Below are 25,775 nucleotides of genomic sequence, written 5' to 3' on the forward strand. Positions count from 1 at the left end.
CAATAATTGATCGAATGAAAGTCGAATGAAATTGAAGAAAGCTGAGTAGCTAATGGGTTACCTGATGGTGATACCATATAATATAAAAGTGTTATGAATTAAAGGTTCCAAATTGTCCTATCCCTATTATTATTGTTTAATGGTCGACCCTTCAAACTGAAACAGCAATATATAGATTAATGTTTGCTTGTAGGGTAATTGATGAATGAGGCCCAGGCTGCCTGTTAAAACCTCTACAATGTAATAATAACTCCGGTAGCGTAAGCTTTATAGATACGCAGTAAGTATCTGATACAAGTACATATCTTATCTCTTTTTTGGTTTAGAAATAGAAATGTAGGAGTAATTATACAAAATTAAATTAATTAATAATTAAGTTGTATTTGTATCATGTATTTCTGATTAGCCAAAACATGCCTTCAGGCATTAAGCCGCCTTTTGTTCCATTTACACAAATTTAGTACGTCTATTGGCGTGCCTTGACGGCTAACGGCATTACACTCCTCTACCACTACTTTAAAAATGCACCACATACAAAGCTACTTCCTTATAATTTCGTTTTTATATACTTCGTCGCTATATATAATATATTGGTTTTCTTTAATTATAAACCATTTAAATAATCCTCAATTTCGATGTTTCACGTCTACTGGGCGTTCTGTGAAGAGACATATTATTATTATATATTTATTAGCTACTTGAAATAGCTATGTATGTCATCGACCATTCATTAGTTTATGATCCACAGCGAAAACCTCTTTCCTTGAAAATTACTACTGACGCCTATTGACATTGAAAAGTTACACCAATAATCCCTGGAAGGGAGACGGAAAATGTTGCAAGGTTCTTTTAACACGCAACTCTGCTAAGGGCTGGTGAATATACAAGTTGAAAATTTGTCTTTTTCAAATTTATTCTTTTTTTTTCAGAAGAATTATAAAAATATTTTGAGTACGTGAAAAGTCACTTGTACCCGTACTTAAACTCGCGATCTATGGCTTAGATCCACATTTTCTACATGCGGAGACAAGTCGAGTTTGGTAAGTTTATAATATAGAATGAAACTATTTATATAAATTCTTGTATAAACTCTGAATCATCTGTGACCCAGATGTGTGAAGATTTATTGGTATAAAGTTTTCCGTTTTACAAAACGTACCGTCATGGCTGTGTAAGAACATCTGACATCGATAACTGTTCTTTCGATACTATGAAAACCATCTCTTCGTGTTAATATTATTGAACAACACGTGTGAAGTGTCACATGGTTTACAATTGTTATCATTGTTTAATTGTTGTGACAGTTTTGAAAATATAACTGCAAGTAGTTATTAGATAATGCAATCAATCTTAGTGACTTTATATAAGTAACGTTTACATTATTTAAAATAAAAGTATGTGCTTAGTATATTCATGAAAAAATTGATAATAGTAGATTTTTACGATATTATCGTTAATCGAAATGGTACATGCAAATGTTTTTAGAATATAAAGACGCAGCAATATGCATAGACAATCGTATAGGAAATAAAAACTTAATATATCTTATGAAAATGCTCTGACTTAGCGCTGGCGTCTAACAATTCTGCCAACCCGATGGTGAACAGTCGAAGAGGCTTGCGCGGCGCGGGCCTCAGTAGTCGCCGCGGTGCCGTGGCGGGTGGACGTGTCCTGCCTTCGCGTTACGCGTCCCGAGTGATTAGTGTTCACGAAATCACCGCTTACGTGCGGGGTGCTGTGCTAGTGGATTAAGATATTGTGTGTCGTGAGCCTGTGCTTTTGAATCATTTATACGATCATATCGAGATAACTGCCAGTATTTTGATTTTATATAACTTTTTGGTGTCACACTTTTGGATTATTTAAACTAGTGTTTGTAAGAATGTGAAATACATTCTGCAGAGGAGGGCTACGTTATCATCTAAAATTAGTAAGTTCCAATAACATGAATATTATACAAGTTATGGATATAATAAATCAAAATACATGTAGTATGAACAAAGTATATTATCGTATAAGCTATAATATAAAAGCTACTAAAGAATAATTTTTATAATACATTTGTTGTCCCATATTGGGCGCCATATATTTAAAAAAACTTTCAAAATATCATGCTTATGTCATTTACATTTTGAATGTACTATAAATGTACTAAATTAACGTTATATTGAGTTGGGTCCAATTTTCTCTAATAATGTAATGTAGGTATTTAGGCAATTTATTAGAAGGGCGAGTTCCATAGCATCCCTTAGGCTGCCCACGTTTTATACAAAGTTATTTAGGCTCGGATTCAGTTTATATTGGAATGCAGAACACGTTAAACGTTTAATAATAATGTATTCATATTATTAACATAATATTTAGCAGATAGATCTTCGTATTATTTTTAATGAAATTGAATAAAATTCTTAGTAATCTTGAATATTTTTATATAAATTTCTCAGAACATTATTTTTTTGTAGGTGGGTAGTTTAATAATAATTCGAAGAGCACTAGTATATTATTAGGAGATAAACAAGCACTTAGCATTGGTTTATAAATATTATATCGTGTATCGTATTCAAATTACGATATAAAATTAATTATTCAATATTTTTATACTGTGGAAAAATATTGTATTAAAAAGAAGTTCGAAAATGTTCAAGATTAGCCAATCATGGTAGCTTGTGCCTCGTTGATTACTTTTAAATCTGACTAAAAGTTGTCGGATGTCGATAATTTCGCTATTGATACCTTCCCGGGATCGAAACTTATACCTCGCGACCTCAAAGACGTTGAAAATGCTTCTCAAAGTTCAGTTATGAGAAAAGTACGTTCGCCTTCCAAACAATTTATTGTTTCGCCGGGAAGATCTATTTAAAACTTGGTTAATATAACAGTTTTACGACGCTTTGTTTTTTAAAGTTTGGGAAATACTAAATAAAATACAAATTTCCCATCGATAATATTTTTTTAAAATGGAAATGTAATTAAATCGCTTCTCAGCTATTTTTAATTAAATATTTTCCTTTAATTTTAACACTTTAAACTATTCAGTTTTAGTTTAGTAAAAGTTTCATCAATATAAACTCAGTCGTACAAGAAATTATTCTCATGGCGGGACTCGCCCAATAAGATTCCAATGTTCACATTATATTGGATTCGGTATACATTAAATTCAATAACTTTCGTAAATAAAATCGAGTATAAATGAAACAAATAACTTAGCTATTTTGTTAAATAACTTACCTAGGTATAATATTTTCAACTAAATTAGTTGAAAATTAAAGTATTGGCTATTCGATTTATGTAACGCAATTGTAAATAAGGGAATTACTGTGTGTTCGTATTATTGAAAAATATATCCAACTTTTGTTATGTGTATAAGTATTAATTAAGAATGCTTATTAAAAATATTTTGTAATTTTTTCATCCGAATCGAACTCATTCGGTTCGTCTATAAAAATGGCAATTAGTTAAAAAATGAAATAATATTATCATGTAAATAAAATAAAAAAATAAACATTATTAAAACGAAAATTGAAAAAATATATTTTTTAATTTTGAAAATATTAAATAAACGGTATTCGTATTGAGTTTTATACTCCATTTTATTGGGAAATACTTTCATCCGGTTGATTTTAATTACCAAAGCCACAACACTTAACACTAGATTTATGATTTATTATGACAATAGGTATTAAAAATGCGAATATTTGTTTATTGGTTTGACAACAAATATTTATATACCTTTTTCGTAAAATAGGAAGAAAGGTGACAAGAGCTTTTATTTAAAAAATAAACGAAGACGGTGACACTGACAAAACCAGGAAAAGATAACAAATAGGTATAGAATTTAAATTAGAAAATTTTGACACCAAGATATTTCTTATCAATTTATTCTCTTAATCTCGTTTCAACAATACTACAATTCCATTATTAATTATTGGTCATTGATGTTAACTGGTGGTAGGGCTTTGTGCAAGCTCATTTGGGTAGGTACCACCTACTTATTAGATATTCTACCGCAAAACAGCAGTACTTGGTGTTGTTGTGTTCCGGTTTGAGCACACTCAGCCTGAGTGTGCTAGTATAATTAATCGTGTTGGCTCTCGATGTCACCGCCTCACTGTGACTTCAAGTCCATCGCGCAGAAGAAATTTGGCTACTCTTTCTCTCGCACCACTAAAAAATGAAACTCTTTACCAGTACACGTGGTCCCTTCCTCTTACAGCCCGGGTTCCTTCAAACGAGGCGTGAAGAGGCATCTTGCGGGCCGGCAAGGCGGGAGCGGTTAGTGCAGAACATTCTTCTCGACTGTACTAGCCGTCGTCGCGTTTGGACTCCACTACCACTTACAATCAGGTGAAGTGGAGTCATTTGGTTTCCCGGTTTTCGGCCACAAGGGAAGGTTGGTGGCGCATTGGCGATGTAAGCGACAGCTAACATTTCTTACAATGCCAATGATCACTTGCGTATACTACCGTGACGCCCCGACCCGCCTCTGCAGGCCTCCAAATCCTAGGGGGTTCTCACGGTACAAAGACCCCTAACCCCGGCAACACTTACGGCGGGAGAAGAAGATGCGCATACATATGCTCGTCCGCCTACCTATTCTATACATATACAAAAAAAATAGGGATGATCTCGATAATACATTTTATTTTATAATATCGTTAAGATATGATTCTTCTATAGTGAATTTATTTCTGAAATGATTTTCATTCGTTACTCTGCATCACTTTAGAGATATTACAAAATAAATATCAATAAGACATGATTCTACGACACTATTTACAGTTTGTAAAAACCTATATACATAAAGACAGCTAAATTTAATTAATACTTGTAGTTCTTATCGTAATAAATAATAACAAATCTGTTTCTTATTTGTTCTTCTCAGTCGAACCCACAATCCAAATTTTACGTTTAATTTAATCTCGTAATATGATACGAAAGTGCTTGTGAGCTCACTTAAAGGAAGTATATTTTGTTTAATTCACACGAGTTCTTTTAGTTGATGAACTGCTTTAGGTATTTTAGACTCTAATTAAACTTTTCACTATAATCCTAATTCTACTGAATAAGCATGAATTCGTTTTAAAGTTATGCTTTATACATGCTGTAATATTTTATGTTATACGGAGATAATGTTTACGCTAATAGCAGCTAAATAAATAGTAGTTTGATTTTAGTTTTGTTTTAGTTAACTTCAGTAGCCATAAATATTAAATAAACACCGTCCGCGGTTTAGCACAAATTAATCTCCAAGGATATTATATAATTGATGTTTTTCATTCGAATACATTAGAAATGCGGAAGTACTGTTTATTCATACAAGCGAGTAAATTATTAGCCGCATTGCAAGTGTTTCAATCACATAAAGAGTAATACACACGCTAGTGTGAGTTCAAAGGTCGTATATAGGAATCTCAATAATAAATATTAACATGTTTATGATAGCTTTACTGAAGAAATTCATGTACAATAAAATTACACTAACAACGAAATGATGTACCTCATAGGATATAATAGAAAGTAACATATATTATATTTTATGTTTATAGGAAGATGGTGAAGGGTTAAATAATAGGGTTATTTAACCCTTCACCATCTTTTTATAAAAAGTTAACAAGTTCAAAGTTCTCTCAATATTGTTTCTGTTGCAATTAATTTCGGTGGTAGGGCATTGTGCATGACCGTCTGGGTAGGCACCACCCCACTCAGCACATGTTCTATTACTAAAGAGCAATTGTTGTGTTCCGGGTTGAAGGGTGAATGCGCCAGTGTAACTACAGGTACGTGACATTCCAGTTCCCAAGGGTGGTGGTGCATTGGCGATGTGAGATAGTCAATATTTCGTACAGCCCTAATGGCTTTAAATTTACCTGCCAGTCTATGTATTTTCAATAAAAAATAGTATTAAAAATAAACAATAACTTAACATTCAAAACAATGTTAAAAAAATACGGTGAAAGTGTATGTTTGCAATTTTAAATGGAAACGTCATTGGTAGGTAGGTGTACTCGTATGACGTTTTACAGAAACGTAGAAATTAGCCCTTACATGCCAATACAACCATGGAATTGGATTACAGATTGGTATATTCCTTGTGATTGTAATTACATTGATTCATCAACCTTCATGCTAGAATACACATGGGATGAAATTCCGTTGCCATTCGAGAATTTACCAAAACTAATTATGTCTTATGAAGATTCGTAATAGCTATTGTTACTTTACAGAAAGGGCCGCAATGTCACAGTGGACAGAATATGTCAATTTTAACCTGAGTAAGCACTAAATTTTCTGATTATAATTTATCTCGTTTTTAGCGGAGTAGGTTAACATTGTGAGGTAGTCTTGATGATTCGGATGAAACCCTCATTGGCACAGCATGGTGGAATATGCTCCAATGTGAAAGATTTAGAGGCTGTTAATTAATTTCTCAGAAACCTTTTAACTATATGTGTACATATTCTTGCACTCTATCAATCTTTTAACACTTATTATTGTCATATTTAATTATGAAATAGCATTGCTGAAAAAGTCACTTGATGTACGGAAAGCTAGCGGTCCCGATGGAATACCAGCCATAGTGCTAAAGATGTGCGCAGCGGAGCTGTCTCCTGTGTTAACGCGCCTGTTTCAACTGTCTCTCTCTTCGGGATGTGTGCCGGAGGCTTGGAGAAGAGCTAATGTGCAAGCGGTTCCCAAAAAAGGGGATCGGTCTGACCCGGCAAATTATCGGCCAATAGCTATCACCTCAGTACTTTGTAAGGTGATGGAACGGATTTTAAACAACCAACTGATCCATTACCTAGAAGATCACTGTCTAATTAATGATCGTCAGTACGGGTTTCGACCAAAACGGTCTACAGGTGATCTTCTAGCGTACGTAACACACCTCTGGGGTGAAGCTATCGACAAGCATGGAGAATCGTTGGCTGTCAGCCTCGATATCTCCAAGGCTTTCGACAGGGTCTGGCACAGAAGTCTTCTCTCCAAGCTGCCGGCATATGGTCTGCCTGCTCAGCTATGCACCTGGATTGCCAGCTTCCTACACAAGCGTAGCCTTCGTGTTTTAGTTGATGGTTGAGCTTCACAATTCTATGTAGTGAATGCTGGGGTCCCCCAGGGATCTGTGCTATCTCCGACACTCTTTCTTTTGCATATCAATGATATGCTCTCTCTTGGGAACATACATTGCTATGCAGACGATAGTACAGTGCATGGTGGATACCATGGACGCGCAGTGGCTGGGCGGGCGGAAATTGAGGAGAGGCGGAAGGATCTTGTCGTTGAACTCGATAGGACATTAGAGCTCATCGCTAAATGGGGCTCTGATAATCTTGTTGAGTTTAATGCCAAGAAAACACAGGTATGCGCTCTCACAGCGAAAATGTCAGCATTTTCCCCTCTTCCCTCCCTCTGTGGTACTCCGCTGGTGATACAAAGCAAAATCGACATGCTGGGGATCGACGTTCGCTGCGACTTTAGTCCAAGGGATTACATCGAGGCTGTTATAAAAACAGCTTCACGGAAACTCGGAGTTCTGAACAAGGTGCGGCGTTTTTTCACGCCACAACAACTGTGCCTGCTGTACAAAACAAAGGTACGATCTTGCGTGGAATATTGCTCGCACCTTTGGGATGGCTCCGCTAAGTACCTACTGGAGGCCTTGGACCGGCTGCAGCGACGTGCCGTACGCATTATTGGCGACGTAAAGGTCACAAACACCCTTGAACCTTTACAACTGCGTCGTGAGATAGCAGCACTGAGCGCTTTCTATCGACTGTATCACGGCGAGTGCTCTGAGGAATTATTCTCTCTAATTCCTGCTTCCCCCTTCCTTCTTAAGTCCACGCGAGCTGGTTCTAGATGTCACCGCCTAACTGTGACATCAATTCCATCGCGAACAAAGAAATTTGGCAACTCCTTTCTTTGTCGCACTTCCAAAAAATGGAATTCCTTACCAGCCCACGTATTCCCCTCCTCTTACAACCCGGGTTCCTTCAAACGAGGCGTGAAGAGGCATCTTGCGGGCCGGCAAGGCGAAGGTGGCTAGTGCAGAACGTTTTTCCCATCTGTACTGGCAGTCGTCGCGTTTGGACTCTACTACCACTTACCATCAGGTGGAGTAGAGTCATTTGCCCTCCCGGCAAATATAAAAAAAAAAGTCGAGATGGCCCAGTGGTTAGAACACGTGAATCTTAACCGATGATCGTGGTTCAACCCGGGCAAGCACCACTGAATTTTCATGTGCTTAATTTGTGTTTATAATTTATCTCGTGCTTGCCGATGAAGGAAAACATTGTAAGGAAACCTGCATGTTTCAAATTTCACTGACATACTGCCACATGTGTATTTCACCAACCGCAGGTTAGTGGCTGCATATATGTGACTGAATTTAATACAACACGGGTTTTCTCACAGCGTGCAATTAAGCGTCACAACCAAGCACCATTATTAAGAATTGTAAGCATCGCGATTAATCAAAATTTAGTGAAATGTGCCTGTCCTTGAACTCGCAATCTTCACTTAAGATACAAGTTCGTTAGATCTTAATTGTAATATAATAATTGAACACAAATGTTAAAGTATGTTCTTCAATTATAGTTCAAATTACTTAAAAATTGTTTTACGAACTAAATTAAGAGGTTTGATAATAATGAAAGTTTTTTGTTTGTAAGCAACACACCGTTGTTCTGGCAACCTTAGAATAAGAAACGCCGTGTAAGTGACAGTGGTGTAATTCTGGCTTTAAATTTAACGTATTTTAGGATTAATTCTGTTATAAATAAAGTAATCGTAACTAGGTCTAATAAGACCTTTCTCAATTTTATCATCGATATTGAATGTATGTAAATACCACCCAACTATCACAATTTTTACTATATATTAACTGATATATAACTAGCTGTACTGCAAATTAAGTGAATGTATTGGAATAGTATTGAAAATATTAGTATTTTATGCGTAACTCGTTCTGCTAGGTAGCACGAAAAAGTATTCAGACGGCAATTAAGCATGCTCATTTCATAGACAAATTCTATTAGTTTGCTACTAATTATTATCAGCTGCTTGAAACGAGCGTACTTTTTTTCTTTATACTAATATAATCGTTATATTTTCTACCATTTCTAACATGTTTTCTATACATTTGGTGTGAATGTAACTTGTTAAAACTTGTTCATGAGAACTTTTAATTGGAATTATGGGAATCGACTGTGTGTCGTGTGTTATGAATATTGATTGTGAAATTGGAAAGTTATTTCGAAGTTTTTAATAAGCAAACGAAATTGAGCAATCGTTAGGATAAATCAGAATATTACTTTGTAATTTCTATAAATATTTATAGAATTTAACCCCCGGTGGTAGAACTTTTCGCAGGTCTACGTCATCGAACACTGATAAATTATTCTACCGATAAACATCTAATAAAAATAATATTCGATATTGTTGTGTTTCGGCTTGACGGGTAAAGATATTCTGCTCTTGTAAAATTCACATTTATTTAATTATTGACTATTCTTTGAGCCTATCAATTGTGTCGGAGGCATAAGGCGTAAGTTCATGAACAAAGAGTAAGAAAATATTTTCACATATCGTGCTGAACACATGCGAACAAACAGAATACATTTATCAGTATAAAAATAAACGTAATTTGGGATGGAAAAAGGCACTTTCATGGACATGAAAAAGCCAATGCAACATCGACCGTAGGCAAAAAAGATATTATGTCCTTTATATCTGCTATAACTAATCCCATCACTTTTTACACTAGTTCAGAGAAAGAACTATTGCTAATTGACAGTAGAATAGATTGGTACCTGGACAGCCAAAATGGCCCGCTTAATAAGAAAGCCGAATATAAGTAAAAGAAAATGAGCTGATATATGATACTCTACTACTACTACTGAACTCATACTGTACGAAAAATCGTGTTTATTAGTATCTCAATAGAAGAAAGTTCAATAAATGCAACATGGCCTGAATAAGAAGCGTATGAAAATTTTTAGAGATTTGATAACAAAAGTATCACACGTGACGCTGGTCTAAATAAATTGTTTGCGTATTTATATTATTACTTGTATTTTATTTACATATAATTTCAATAGATAAAATACAATTTATTAAAATTTATGACAGTAACATAAATATGCTGTATATTAATATTCATGGTTATTTTTTTTTTTTTTGGAACATATGATATTTTATTGCTTTTTCGTATTATGAATTTGTGTTTAGAGTAAAAAAAATGTATTAAGTTAATAAAAACGATTAGTATTTCATTCAAACTGTATTCATTAGAAAAAATAAAAATTATCAAGAGCTATTTGCACATAATATATAGTAGAACGATGGTCTTATTACTCGATACCTAAATGCTTTATATATTCATTATATTACACGACGATTACAATTCGATAATATTGAACATTCCTCGTGAAATAATGTGAGTGGAATGTGACTAATTAATAATAAAGCTATAATTTGCGTAATACTCATTTCTAAAATAAATTTAGTATGTATACTGCTCTTAAATCCTATTTTTGAAATAAATTTTAAGTGTTTTTAAAAGTGACTTTTTTCTTAACAAAATTCCGTGGGTTGATGGATACACATGTGGCGCAGAACTAAGTGTAATAATAATTTGTATTTTTTGCCGGTTCTTCTCCGTAGAATTCACCTTTCGATACCCGGTGGTAGCGCTTGACGATTCATAAGTACTTGTAAAATTATATTTGAATAAAAAATATTTGACTTGGTTTGATTAAGAAGTTATTATAAATATATAACGCGCTTGGCAGAAAAACGTATATTTTTTATCGAGTAGAATAAAGTAAATTTGACTAATTAAGAAAAAAGAACTAGAAAATTTAAGCGAAGTTTCGAAATAGCACCACAAAAATGCTAAATTTTTGAGAGATGAAGTTTTTCATTTTACTCTTCAAAGCATAAAGAAGTCATTAATTTTTATATTTCTAAAAGATAACGCCTCGTGTGGGGCTTTCATAAAGCGTAATAATGAAGACGAACTATGAGAGATTACTCCATACTTAAAATTAATATACTCTAACGTTTTTTGATAGCTTATAAAATATTTTTACGTTTCATCTTTACTTTTGTTTTTTTGTTACTTGTGTTTTAACATTACTAAACTTTATCTTTCAGTATACATTGGTCAACTCTTTCAACTGTTTTTTTTTTAGTATCATTAAATCTATTTACTTGAAATTTTTCTTTATGACAATACAAACTAGTATATGGGCCATATAATGGTCACCGCTAAAATTGGTGCTGTAAGAAATATTTACTTATTTTTTTCATCGCCAATGTGCCATGTAAGTAGTATATAAGTATAATAGTAGTACATAAGTATTGCTGTTTGGACTTACCCTATTACCAACTTCTTCTATCACATTATGTACGGTAAGCTGTTTTTCTTATTAATTTATTTTATTCTCCCTCAAGTGAAATTAAAAGTAATTTTTGCATCATAAATATAGATCTCGAAAAAAAAACGGATTTATTGACAATCATAAATTTTTAATATTTTAATTTAAATACAAACTTCGATTGCTAGCCTATTCTAGTATGCAACATGTAGCCTATTGTAAAATATATATTTGCACATTAAACCTTTGCGTTTGACAATTTACATTTGAAGAAAGTACTAAAAATCATCCACATGGAAGCGGGCACGAATATTTCCACGTAAGAAACGTTAAATATTTGAGCTCTCTCAAGTAATCTGTCGAGAGAGAGGGAAGACAATGCCTCGGTATGATTTATGCAGGGCGCCGCCACGCTAATTATCGCTAAACATCCCTCATCCGTTACGCTCGTTTTATACCCTCTTTTATACCGTAAACTGTCAAACTGCAAGCGATCGCATTTTTAAGGTTCAAAGTTTTCATATCAAAAATTTGTGTAAATGCTTTTTACGAAACAGTTTATGAGCCTTTAATAGTCTTTATATTGTAAAGATTGTGTTTTTTTGTTACATTTGTTTTACAAATAATCTTATTGATATAATATTTAATATGTTTATAAATAAGGATAGCTTGAAATTTCAATATGTCTGAATTATGTCTTTAATAGTTGAGATGATTCTGTGGTTAAGAAACGTGAATCTCAACCAAGGAACTTGATCCCGTAATATGTTCAAATCCGGGTAAACACTACTGAATTCTTCATTTGCTTAATTTGTTTTGAGATGCATTGGTTACTCATATCTAATACTAAGTTCGCGTGACGTTGTTTTATATCACTGTTACTCTGCGAAGGAATTAGCCCGAGCGGGTTATCGGTCGAGCGGGTGAAAAATGATCACTTCGTCGCAGTTTCGTGTTCCAACCGACATTTCTTTTTTTTTTTTTTTTTTTTTTTTTTTTTTTTTTTTTTTTTTTTTTTTTTTTTTTTTTTTTTTTTTTATAGAATAGGAAGGTGGACGAGCATTTGGGCCACCTGATGGTAAGTGGTCACCAAACGCCCTTAGACATTGGCATTGTAAGAAATGTCAACCATCGCTTATAGCCAATGCGCCACCAACCTTGGGAACTAAGATTTTATGTCCCTTGTGCCTGTAATTACACTGGCTCACTCACCCTTCAAACCGGAACACAACAATATCAAGTATTGCTGTTTTGCGGTAGAATATCTGATGAGTGGGTGGTACCTACCCAGACGGGCTTGCACAAAGCCCTACCACCAGTAGGGTTTCGCTTTCGGCTTACTGCACATAACATTTTTTATATTTTATAACCTCTGTGCTTGTGCTTGGTTCGTGTAAAAACTGTGCACTAATGAACTGAAACCAACCAAACCAAGTGTGTGAAAACTATGATTTACTATGAACCTTTTGGTAAGCACATATCAGGTATGGCATATAACATTTCGTTTGCTAATATAAAATTTAATATTATACTACTGTTATATATTATATTTGTATTGTATTGTTACGATATTTTCAGACATTTATGAATAAATATTTGTTTTCCTTCGATTTTAAAATGTAACAGTAACAGCCTGTTAATGTCCCACTGCTAGGCTAAGGCCTCCTCTCCCTTTTGAGAAGAAGGTTTGGAGGTTTTTCCATCACGCTGCTCCAATGCGGGTTGGTAGAATACACATGTGGCATAATTACAATGAAATAAGACACATGCAGGTTTCCTCACCATGTTTTCCTTCACCGTCAAGCACGAGATGAATTATAAACACAAATTAAGCACATGAATATTCAGTGGTGCTTGCTCGGGTTTGAACCTACCATCATCGGTTAAGATGCACGCGTTCTAACCACTAGGCCATCTCGACATAAAATGTATTAACTTGTAATATTGACTTCATAAGGAACGAACGTGATCAATCTCTCAGAGAGTCACTGTCAGGCGATGTATCATCACCTTGTATTCTTAGCGTTGAAAATTCTATATCCGTTCAATGAATGAATGAACAGGAAATGTACTTAGAAACCTACATATTATATAAAAATCGATGAGCATTTTTTCGTAATTATCCTCCTCTTAAAAAGTTCGATAAGTTGTTGCTAGTATTGTTTTTTTTGTGTTTGGATTATTCCATTCAAATAAACAATTCTTATTTTTAATTAATTATTTAATCTCGAATTGGTTATAAGAAGAAGTCGGGATGGGCAGCTAATTACGTTAGGTATAATACATAAATATATGTATTTATTCCGTCCGTTATCAATTCTACGACGTTCTCTATTCTTAGATTATCTGAAGTGTAATCTAAATTGATGCGGGATAATTCTTGCACTTGATACGTTCAGATACTTCAATAATTAATACTTCGAATACATAGCACGCAAATGTTGTTAAATAAGTCATTCACTGTTCTAGAATATATATATAATCTCGTTCTTTGTGGACGTTATTTACTGTCTCTGTGTACACATTCATATAAAGCAAGAGAAAAACACTTGTGTAAGAGAAGGGTAACTAAAGCTACCACACACTCATTAGATATTCCACCGCAAAACAGGATTACTTAGAATTTTTGTGTTCTGGTTTGAAGGGTGAGTGAGCCAGTGTAACTACAGGCACGAGAGACATGACATCTTAGTTTCCAATAGTGTTGGCGCATTGGCGATGTAAGGAATGGTTAATATTAAAAACAAAATATACAATTATTAATTTTTTTAAAGAAGCGTTTGTAATATATAAGTATTTGTAAAAATTACAATAAACCACGCTTGTTATTTTCAATTATATAAAGTTTATATTTGAATGCGGAATGTGGCAAAAGAGTACAATACATACATAATAACTACTTAAAAATATTGAAAATTAAATTTGAATTTCGAATTCAATATTTAACTATAAAAAAATGATATTAATTTACAGTTTTAAGCTTAATGTAATTACGTCTTAATTTAAAAGTACAGTTAAACAACAAAAATGTATGAATATAAACTCAGTAGTAACAGTACAGTAACAGCCTGTTAATTTCCCACGCTGGGCTAAGGCCTCCGCTCCCTATTGAGGAAAACGTTTGGAGCTTATTCCACCACGCTGCTCCAATGCGGGTTGGTAGAATACACATGTTGCATATTTACAATGAAATTAGATACATGCAGGTTTCCTCACAATGTTTTCCTTCACCGTCAAGCACGAGATGAATTATAAGCACAAATAAAGCACATTAAAATTCCGTGGTGCTTGCCAGGGTGTAAACCCACGATCATCGGTTAAGATTCACGCGTTCTAACTACTAGGCAAACATATCCTACATATCCAATATTGGCTATCATACTTAACCAAGGTAACGATTATAAAAAGAGATTCATCATTGATATATAAAATAGGGCTTTATATTCTATTTGTTACTTTAGGGATTCTATTAGAGCCGTATCTATAACGAAATCTAAAAAAAAACATTTTCAATTCTTTTCATTACACTTTTCACGATTTTTTTAAGGGTTGGCTGGTCTAAAGTAATCAAGATTAATGTTTAACACGAGGAAATTAATAATAATAATAATAATATCCTGGAACATTTTTCACACACGGCCATCTGATCCCAAATTAAGCTTGTACAAAGCTTGTGCTATGGGAACCAGACAACTGATATACTACATACTACTTTTCTTTTGTAAATACATACTTATATAGAAAATTACACCCAGACTCAGGACAAACAGACATGTTCATGCACACAAATGTCTGTCCTGGGTGGGAATCGAACCCACAACCTTCGGCGTGAAAAGGCAAGTATCTACAAACCACGCCAACCGGCTCGCCAAATTACGTTTAAAATCCAATATTCATTGCCAGAGTTATTCCATACAAATAGTCTTTGTAAGTATTAAAAATTATAACCGACAATTATTAATGATGGACAACAAAAAAACTTCTGACGATTTTTCTCACGTTCGAGTGATTTATTAAGCGATGGTATTTTTTGCTTTGGCTGTCAATAAGTAATTATAACGTTTTAATCCTTTCTAGGGCAACTAATACTGTAATTGCGAAAATGTGTATGTTTGTTACGCTTTTATGTCTTAGCTATTCAATGCCAATTATGAAATATTGCATGCACATTGTCGGGTACAAAAAACTGTATAGGATGCCTAATGCCTTCCGGTCGCTCTCACACGAGGTCAAAATCCGGTTGAAACTAGTATATAATAAAGATCGCAAAGCATTATCAATTAACGGCGAACGAGTCGTATTTGAGAATTAACAATTTAAAAGAGACTTTATAATGCATTCCGTTTTTTTTAATTAGTAAAATGAAAATATTTTATTCGAAGTGTGACGAATGTGTCAATATCATATTCATTATAATATTATAAGGTGGCGTTATGTGATACTTATGTAGAAAAAAATTTGGAATTTTTGCACTGCTGCACAAAGGCCTCTTCTTTTAAGATAATGCTTGTAGCTCATCTACTACGCTGCCTTGATATTCGTAAGAAAATATAGAGCATTGATTTAATAATCACCCGCTAGAAAATGTTTATAATTAACGTCGTGTAACATTTAAAGGATGCATTCATGAAAATCACAAATTTGTGCACTATAATATGTCCTGTGCAGTCGGCTAATCTGCATTGAGATTGGCCGCCGTGGCCGAAATCGTGATTCATCATATATATTATTCGGATATCCATTGCGTATAGAAATGTTTTGATTTTAGAATATAAATGGAATATAAAAATGAAATATAAGTCATTTAACATCATCTAAAACTGATGTTTCTCTCTGAGTTAGTTGCGGATGCCATCGCTCACCCGAGACGTCGAAGCCACGAGCGTCGATGTATCATACTTCGTTACAAACTATCTATACATAACTCTTTATAACATGCGAGCACTAACCGCCGCGACTTTGAACGCGAAACGTGAAAGTTGAAAATAATATAACAATGTGGCTTGAGCACGGCACGTTTGTCTAATCCCAAAAAGGTATAAAGCTACGAGTTTATTTGTACACTTTAAACTTCGCGATTTAATATAATATATCTATTTTATATCATTTTTGAGTTTAATCGGAATCATACAATCGTCGTTATGAGTTGACTGGGGCATTAGTCGGCCCAGGTGCAATGTGTAAACATATCGTGCATAATAAAAATATAAATATAACTTATTGACGGCATGTTTACCAGTAGCTTTTGAATAGTTCTAAAATCATACTGATTCCATCATTAAACCAAATAGATAATAATAATAATAATATCCTGAGACATTATCCATCTGATCCCAAATTAAGCAGAGCTTGTACTATGGAAGCCAGACAACAGATATACTACATATACTACTTTTCTTTTGCAAATACACACTTATATAAATAATTACACCCAGACTCAGGACAAACAGTCTTGTTCATGCACACAAATATCTGTCCTAGCTGAGAATCGAACCCACAACCTTTGGCGTGAAAAGCAAATATCTACCAACCACGCCAATGGGCTCGTCAAATTACAATATTATTGTATTCTCTTTAGAATTATAAAAAACGTAAAGATTAATTATGCAAATTAGGTTCATTGGCATATGTGAATCTAAACTTAAGATTGCGTTTACTTGTGGCGTCCACTACATCTACGAATATACACATGCGCAGATACATACATACGTACATACATATATAATTCAAACATGAGAATATACGTGCACATATACAGACAAACATACACGGACACATTTTAATCAACATAAGATATCGGATAGGCGACGCAACGGACGATCGCATATAGTGGAATAAACAAAAGCATTCCTTATCTCCGTTGTGACGTCCTTTGTCTTATGTTGTTGCCTGGTCGACCGGCCGGCCTGCCTGCGCGAGCGCATTCATCGCCAGTTGAGATCCGACACCGAAATCCATGTCCGTTTTCGCTCTCTGCTATCCGCCTACGCATTACGAAATATTATAGTTTATATTGTGTTTTCGTACTTTGTGCTTTTTCGCTCGTATTGACTGTATTCCTTCTTGTATTTTATGTACTTACTTACGCGTGTGTACGATATAAATATTTATGTGGACCTTATGTGCGACTATTATTCAGCCTAATTTAACCATTACTTCACGCACTTACCTATATACTAATGACTTTTTATGTTCATAATAATTAATTTCGAATTGCTGTGTAGGAAACGTCGTGAGGAAACCTACATGTGTCGTATGATATTCTGCTACATGTTATCCACCAAGCCGCATCGGAACAGCGTAATATAAGCCTGAAACCATCTCCCAATAGAAAAGTGTTAAGCCCAGCAGCGATACGTTTATAGACTGTTACTTTATTTTTACTCATGATTCAAATTGATACGACAGTAAGAAGTGAAAATTTGTTTACAGATTTCACTTTGAAGCTTGTAAACTAAAACTAATTGTTATACTATTGTTATCAGTTATAATTAATGGTGACTATGTGAAAACGCAGATCTTATAGCTAGCTGCGTATTTGGTATATAGGGTAAGACTTGCCACTTAACTTACCATTGTCGTCTAAAGTGGAAACCATATCAAGTGCTCCGTTTGTTCGATAGACTTAAAAAAAACAATGAAATAAAACAGAAGTTCATATTAATGAACAATTAAAAACGTTTGTAAAATACATGTTTTCATAATTATGTTTAAAATATGAACCTGACCCTCTTTCGTTTGCAATAATCGGGTCAGGTGCTCGCGTTACGGGAACTTTTTGTACTTTAACTATCTCTGAGAATATACGCAAAACTTTATGATGAATACATACCTAACCGAGATGGCCCAGTGGTAAGAACGCGTGAATCTTAACCGATGATCGTGGGTTCAAACCCGGACAAGCACCACTGAATTTTCATGTGCTTAATTTGTGATTATAATTCATCTCGTGCTTTACGGTGAAGGAAAACAACGTGAGGAAACCTGCATGTGTCTAATTTCACTGAAATTCTGCCACATATGTATTCCATCAATCTGCACTGGAGTAGCGTGGTGGAATAAGCTCCAAACCTCCTCAAAAAGGGAGAGGAGGCCTTTAGCCCAGCAGTGGGACATTCACAGGCTGTTCAATTACAAACCTTATATACCTTAACTGGTAGGGCTATGTGCAAGCTCGTCTGGGTAGGCACCATCCACTCATCAGATATTTTACCGCAAAACAGCAGTAGTTAGCATTGTTGTGTTCCGGTTTAAAGGGTGAGTCAGCCAATGCAATTACAGGCACAAGGAACATAACATCTGAGTTTCCAAGGTTGGTGGCGCATTGACGATGTAAGCAATAGTTAACATTTCTTACAATGCCTTTATCTATGGGCGTTGGTGACCACATACCATCTGGTGACCCATATGCTCGTCCGCCTACCATTTCTTTGTAATATTTTTTATTACAAAGAAATTTAAAATTTAATTAAATTAAATTTAATTAATTGTAATATTTTGTGTTTGACTTTGTAATATTTTTTATGGTTTTTGTCAACTAAGTATTCCTGTTTGTCGGTAGAATATCTAATAAGTTCTACCCAGACTGACTTGCTTCGTGCAACCATCAAGTACAGCCCTTTAAAATATGTACATAAGTACATCCAAAAATATGAAATCACGTATGTCATGTCAATATTCGCATTTACTGTTATAAGTTTTGTGTATATTGGTTGAGTCGTTTTACTAGTAAGTACTACTAAGCGACTAGCGTCACTCGCCTATATAGCGTTATTATTATAGCAAGTAAATTTATTAATTGTATATTCATTTGAGATCTCAAATATACACATGCATGTATGCTATGTATACAATATTATAATACAGGCAAAAACACGCAAACAACCCCTGCAAGCACGCGCTAACAAACACTCGCCTATCCACATACAAGCAAATTGATGTATCGCTAATGTTCCTCAAAGAAATATTAAAGTGTTGTTGAAGTTTTTTTCGCACGTAATGCTGAGTAATTAATTAAATGCTAAGTAAAACAAAATAAAAGGCTTAGATTTAATAATTTAATACATGGCGTACACGATTACTTAAGGAGAATAACGCTTAGTCAACGCGCCGGTAACTTATGACTCTAAATGACAAGCTTTGGAGTGCTTATTAAAATATTATAAGTTGGACGGCGTTAATTTTATTGAATTTTATTGTACATTTAAATATTGATGTAATTTATTTATTAAAATTAACATTTGACTATAACTATATTTTAAACGATATTTTTGTGACATATGCTAGGATAGGAAAATTTCAAGTTCTATGAATGCGGGATTTTAAACATAAAATTCCACTAAATTCTTACAAAAATAACGTAAAATGGGTTTCACCCTTGACACATTGGTGTTTTTGTTTCACATTTATTGGACGAATAGAGACGAACAAAGTTGTAAATTCCACCTAGACAAACCGACAAAAAACTCAGTAGTTCTATTCCATTAATTAAACAACATGTAGTAGGCAGGTATGTTTATGAATACAATTATGTGTATATATGCGAGTGACGTAAGCTTAATCTAAAACAAGACATTCCACTTAAGCCTAGATATGTTCATCTATATGTGTATTGTATATGTAACAGCTCGACTGAACTTATCGCCTTTATGCCAACTTTATTTTTCTTACGGATTATCAAAGTACGAACAAGGCAATATTCCACTACGCCTCAAGTCAATCTACTTTAAAGATAGATGTCACCTTATTTTGGTGACGTTTCGTTTATGACTTGCGTCGTATCCGCGACGTAGTACTCCTATCGGGTAAGTAACATTAATTAATGGTGTTTTGAGATAGTTTTCGCTTGCTCGGCCATTAACGACGTATGAAACGAACCTTTTGTTTTTTGTATGTAATGACTTCGCCAAGGTTTTATTATATCAAGCTAATGATAATACAATCGTGTCTGCTTGTTTAAAGTTTATTTTTGACCCTAGCCGTACTTATTGACTTTTGAATTAATCCAATTAAGCGTAAAGTTTGTGTTACGACCAGTGAAGAGTCAAAGTGGTCAGCATTGAACTTACGCTGTTGACGCTTATCATTATTACATATTATAGTAATAATACGTAAGAAGCAGTTTTTGATATATACGCGTCACGTTAAGTACCTGTAGATAAATTACCCAAATACGCTTTTACAACAAAATTGGTCCCATTAATATAACACAGGACGCTATTAAAACCCGAAGCAGGATGGGTGACCCCGCCATATAAGGTAACCCTCCTAAGAGCGTAGTAACAACAATGTACTTAAGTTCTTCGTATATATAACATACCAAAAAACCTACATTATTTCACACAACATAATCCTTGACCCGAGAATCTGAAAAGCGAGTAAAGCAAAGCTTCATAATTATGATGAAAGTTGGATAAGCCGGCTTTATCATGTTATAACACTATGTTTATGTTTTCGTTTAATTTTGTTTGTATATTTAATCAGTTGGTTATTTGTCTCGGCTCAGATATTCCGTTATTATACGTGGAATTCGTTTATTTTATTTTAAGTCAATTTTAGAGGGATATTACGTTGTGATTTAAGCTGTGTTGCTATACTTGTAAATACACTAATTGCGTTACTGAAATATAAAAACGATATTACTAATTTACGTGAAATAATACTATTTTCAATGAGCTGAAATGGGTTAGTAGTAAGAACATGAGAATCTCAACAAAATCCTTGACCGATTTTAGCTATATTCAAGACAGACAAATAAAGCGCAGGAATACACAAGCTTGTGCGCGAACACAAATGCACTCTCTATTTTTTCAGTTTCATAATCTGGGAGTACGGCTAATCCATACGTCTGTAAATACTTAAGCTTAAATAACTGTAACCAAACCTAATAACTTTTTGCTGACCCGACTCAGGGTTTGAACCAATAACCTAAGGATCTACAGTCTTATAAGTTATACACTAGGCTAAGGAGGCAGTTATCATTTATGGTGGTCTATCTATCTATTTTATAATTATAACAAAATGGTAGTAACAATAAGCTCTCTTGTCTTAGTTAATCAGAGAACTGAGAAAGACAACATAAATATGTGTGCATATTATCATGTTCCAAACAAAATAACCCAACAGCGTGAATAAATTATGAGCCTCCAAATGCATTCTGCTGAAACCACTTTATGGACGAGCTGTATAAGACAAGATCAGATAGCTGGGGTCAAGAGACTCGATAAACACGTTATAAACTTACACAACTGAATGGTCCTTAAGACGAAAGCGATAAGGTTCATAATCTGATATTTTTTCATCTTCTCACGTGTAACGCTTTTATTTATATCTTAGATGTATACGTGCGCTGAATAATGGCGGCGTTTGCGATTTTGTGAACAATCAAAATAAATTAGACGTTATTTACTGAGACCGTACTGCTTTATTTACTTTTGCGCACTTCACTTGTTCTTTTCGTTTTTTTGTCATTGTATTTATATCTTATGTAACCTTAATAGGAAAATCGAGTATGTTTATAAGCTTAATAGCACTAATCGTTTTATCTTATAGTGGTTGAGGCTGGTGCAAGCCGGTCTCGCTTCAGACTGACTTAGCAGCCGGGATTGCCTTGAGATGCCCTATGAAGTGTGTCGGGTGGCGAGATCATTATATCTCTTGAAAAGTTAAAGTTCTCCGCTAAACCAGCTGGACGAGCATAGCAGAATCTTTCTTTAAACCGGAACATTGCAGGGTGTAGTGGGTTATAACTCCGCATTACCTAAAATATATGTTATCACTTGCAGAAAAAAAAGAGTAAGGTCTGTAAGGAGCCCATGCAAGGCTAAAAGGTCTGCTTTCACTTGAAGGAGGAGGTTAAGAGCTTAATTCAACATATTGTTTCAATAAATAAGATTTTATTTCGACGAATGCATTTCTCATGATGTTTTTACATCATCACGCACGAGATGAATAATACAAATTATGCAAATTAAAGTTCATTTGATTATGTTTGGTTTATCTTGCAATCTTCGATTCAAATTCCCGTGTTTTAACCTCTGAGCCATCTCGCCTTAATACGCAAGAAATAAAGAGATATATCTTGATAATGATAATTATATTATAATAGATAAATATTAAAGACACTTATTTCAAGAAAATATTTTATGCATATAGTCAAACTGTAACTGTACCGGACTCGCATGAAATTAGTATTAAGAAATAGCAAATATGACTAACTTAAAATGTAATAGAATACTCTCGAAAGTGATATTTATAAATATATTATCTTAGAGATAATTAAAATTATTTAGAAATATGTTTAGATTAACTTAGTATATAGAGTTGGAAACTTGCAAAGTATTATAGTGTTCAGTTCCGTTACAGAAGAGATAGGCTCTTGCGATAACTTGTGTAAGGCGCTTCGTCCAGGAATTATAACTAAATCAATCTTAAATACATTAACTATGTATTATTTAAAAATGATTATGGTAGATTATGTACTTTCTGATATATGTTATAGCAAATATATTTGCTTTTGATGTGAATCATGGATTGGTGCGCCATAACAGTAAGAAATTCGGTCGAGAAGAATAAACGTCATAGTTTTTATTGACTCGACCCTAGATTTAAGACCAGGACTTTTGCGGTCTCATAATTTAGCTAATAGACCAATAAGGTACGCAATATTAGACACACACAATATGAATGAATAGCACTTATTAGGTCACGAGTGATCTATACCGATAAATGTCCATGGCTCCATTCTCTTGCGATATTTCAATAGACTCGATTTCCAGAAGTAGTGCTGACCTTTGTCCAATAGCAATCATCCAACAGAGGTAAAATACCATTTCATGTGTGTGTCCGTATTTTGTTTTATTGTTCACAAAAAAGTGCTAATTCTCAATTTCAATAACATCTCATAACACTGAAAGCCGTGTCACTGGTTTCATTATTGGCAAAGACTTGTCCGCTGGTGTTAAAACTCCGGAAATTATATTCTCATTAAAACCGTCCTTTGAAGTTTTTCAACAATAACACGAGCCACTGGCTCCGCACAACTTTTAATTAATGACACTTCGTGAGCCGTTGTCGCGGATTGTTGCGCTTCAATTAACGCGATAACGTGATGCGTGACGTGATATTTATATTTTAATTCTGCCTCTGTGGTTTTGTGGCTAGTGGTAGTGTTCCCGATGCGCCGAGTTCAAGCCCTGAGTCGGGAAAAAATAAGTTTTGGGTTCTTCTATCGAAAAATTTCGACTCCCGTGCTTCGAAATGTAAAACCGTTGGCTCTCCACTTTCCCGTTGCTGTTATTATTATCGTGTGTTAACATCTACTATTCTTTTTTTAAATAAAACAAAACATATATATCTCTGAGTATATTTATTTCATGTAAATCACATTATAACATGTTTTAATGTATAAACAATAAATATTATAGTAATAAAAAAATCATACCTTTGATTTTGCTACCGATGCATCAGACGAACTGAGGGACAAACCAATTCACACGGCCCTTTTAAGTCCTTACCCGTAGGGGTAAACTTATTAAGTAGTTAAAATTATAATTTATTTGACTACCCGTCTTGTTGATTTTCTTACATTTTAATAAAAAAGTCAAATCAAAACCATATTTATGTACAATATACCTTTCTTAAAATTACATAGCTTACACGTGTCAGATACACATTCACTTGGCGACCGGATCTCATGGTCTTTATATTGTTATAATAAAAATCTCAACAATTTTTATATTTTAAAAATATGATGGAAAACTGTTTCATTTATTATTAAAATTAATTATGAAATGTTCTGGTAATCGGATTACTAAGCGTAAACACAAGCAATCGAAAGTTACCTCCTTAATTAATTAGCATTATAAAATATAAAAGCTTTTCATTCTGGAAACGTTGCCGTATATTTGCTGTAGCCTTAAAAGAAACAAATTCGCTATTCACCGATGTGTTAAAGTCTGAATTGCCATAAAATTTAATCAAGTATAGACTGGGAACCCCAATTTGTTCAGCGATGTTTCATATTGTTCACGCTAAACAATAGTCCTTAGAAAAGTGTTTCTTTATTAAATAAAAATTAAGTTTGAAAGGATTTTTTTCAACCGAAAACTCTGCTATTTTATTTGTAATGTTGCAGTTTTAATAAAAGTTAGCTGCAACTTTGCTGACGTAAATATTTCATAAGAAATTCCATCGACAATAGTCATTTTTACGTGTAATTTTGCCATTCTTTGTTACTTTTTCGACGCTTTCTGGTCTATCATTAAAGCTTTGTGCTTCCATTGTAGTTGTAATATTGCAGAATTAATAAATTAAAATCTTATATTATAGAATTTTTAAAAAATTAGACATCAAACTTGATACAGCATTATATAGATGACAAGAAAGCGAGGCGTTGAAGTGTTGATTTTTAGGCATAGGGTGTTACTGGATTTTATATTTTATTTTGAAGTTAGTAGTAGCATAAAATGTTTATTTTCGTATGCATTTTTATTCGTTTTATAGAGTTAATGAAGTTAGACTTAGTTCACTTGTTCACAGAAGTACTTAAGGAAGCTTAGCTATAACGAGGACGGAATACTTTTATATTCTAGAAAATAGTCAATTAGAAAAAAAAGAAAGACAGTAACAGCTTGTGAATGTCCCACTGCTGGGTTAAGGCTGTGTTTGAGGAGAAATTTCGAGCTTATTCCGTCACGCTACGGATGCCAATGCGGGTTGGTGAAATACACGTGTGGCAGAAATACAATGAAATTAGACATGTACAGGTTTCCTCACGGTGTTTTCCTTCATCGCCAAGTACAAGTTTAATTACAAAGACAAATTAAGCACATAAAAATTCAGTAGTGCTTGCCCGAATTTGAATCAACGATCATCGGTTAAGATTAACGCGTACTAACCACTAGGCCGTCTCGGCTGTTACAATATAATTAATTTTAATATAAAATATATTATGTTAAAATCTTTTATATCTATTATAACTGTACATACATATAGCTTACCATAGTGAAGAATAAAAACAGGTCAAGTAATTTTCGCAAACACAGAACAAACACTGTATATACAAAAACTTTCATTGTTTTTTTAGTTTAATAAATTAATGAAATAAGTAATTCTGAAACTATATATCTGCGCGATCATATTTAAGCCACAGCCACACTTGTCTGATCAAGTGATTACGAATTATCCATAATAAAGAGTAAAGAGTTTCTTTTTTTTAAATAATTTATATTGCAGAGCGATTGTGATTGTGAATGAATTGTGACTCATATTCCTCATTGTAGGTTTTCCAATTAGTTCATAATAATTAGAACTTCTCCCAGAACGATGGTATCAAATATTTAAGTACAAAACTCAGAAAATGAAAATGACATTTCTGTTATGTATATAAGCGAG

General features: G+C 33.9%; 1 protein-coding gene across 1 annotated transcript in view; it reads left to right on the top strand.

Moving 5' to 3' along the window:
- The first annotated feature begins 1,635 nt into the window (after positions 1-1,635).
- Positions 1,636-25,775, top strand: part of LOC126781206 (nephrin) — a 440,964-nt gene continuing 416,824 nt past the window's right edge. The window contains exon 1 of the mRNA XM_050506069.1: positions 1,636-1,930. The gene's annotated coding sequence lies outside the window, so the exon portion shown is untranslated. The remainder of the gene's footprint in view (positions 1,931-25,775) is intronic.

Source organism: Nymphalis io, chromosome 3 (genome assembly GCF_905147045.1).
Source record: "Nymphalis io chromosome 3, ilAglIoxx1.1, whole genome shotgun sequence".
Classification (NCBI taxonomy): Eukaryota; Metazoa; Arthropoda; class Insecta; order Lepidoptera; family Nymphalidae; genus Nymphalis; species Nymphalis io.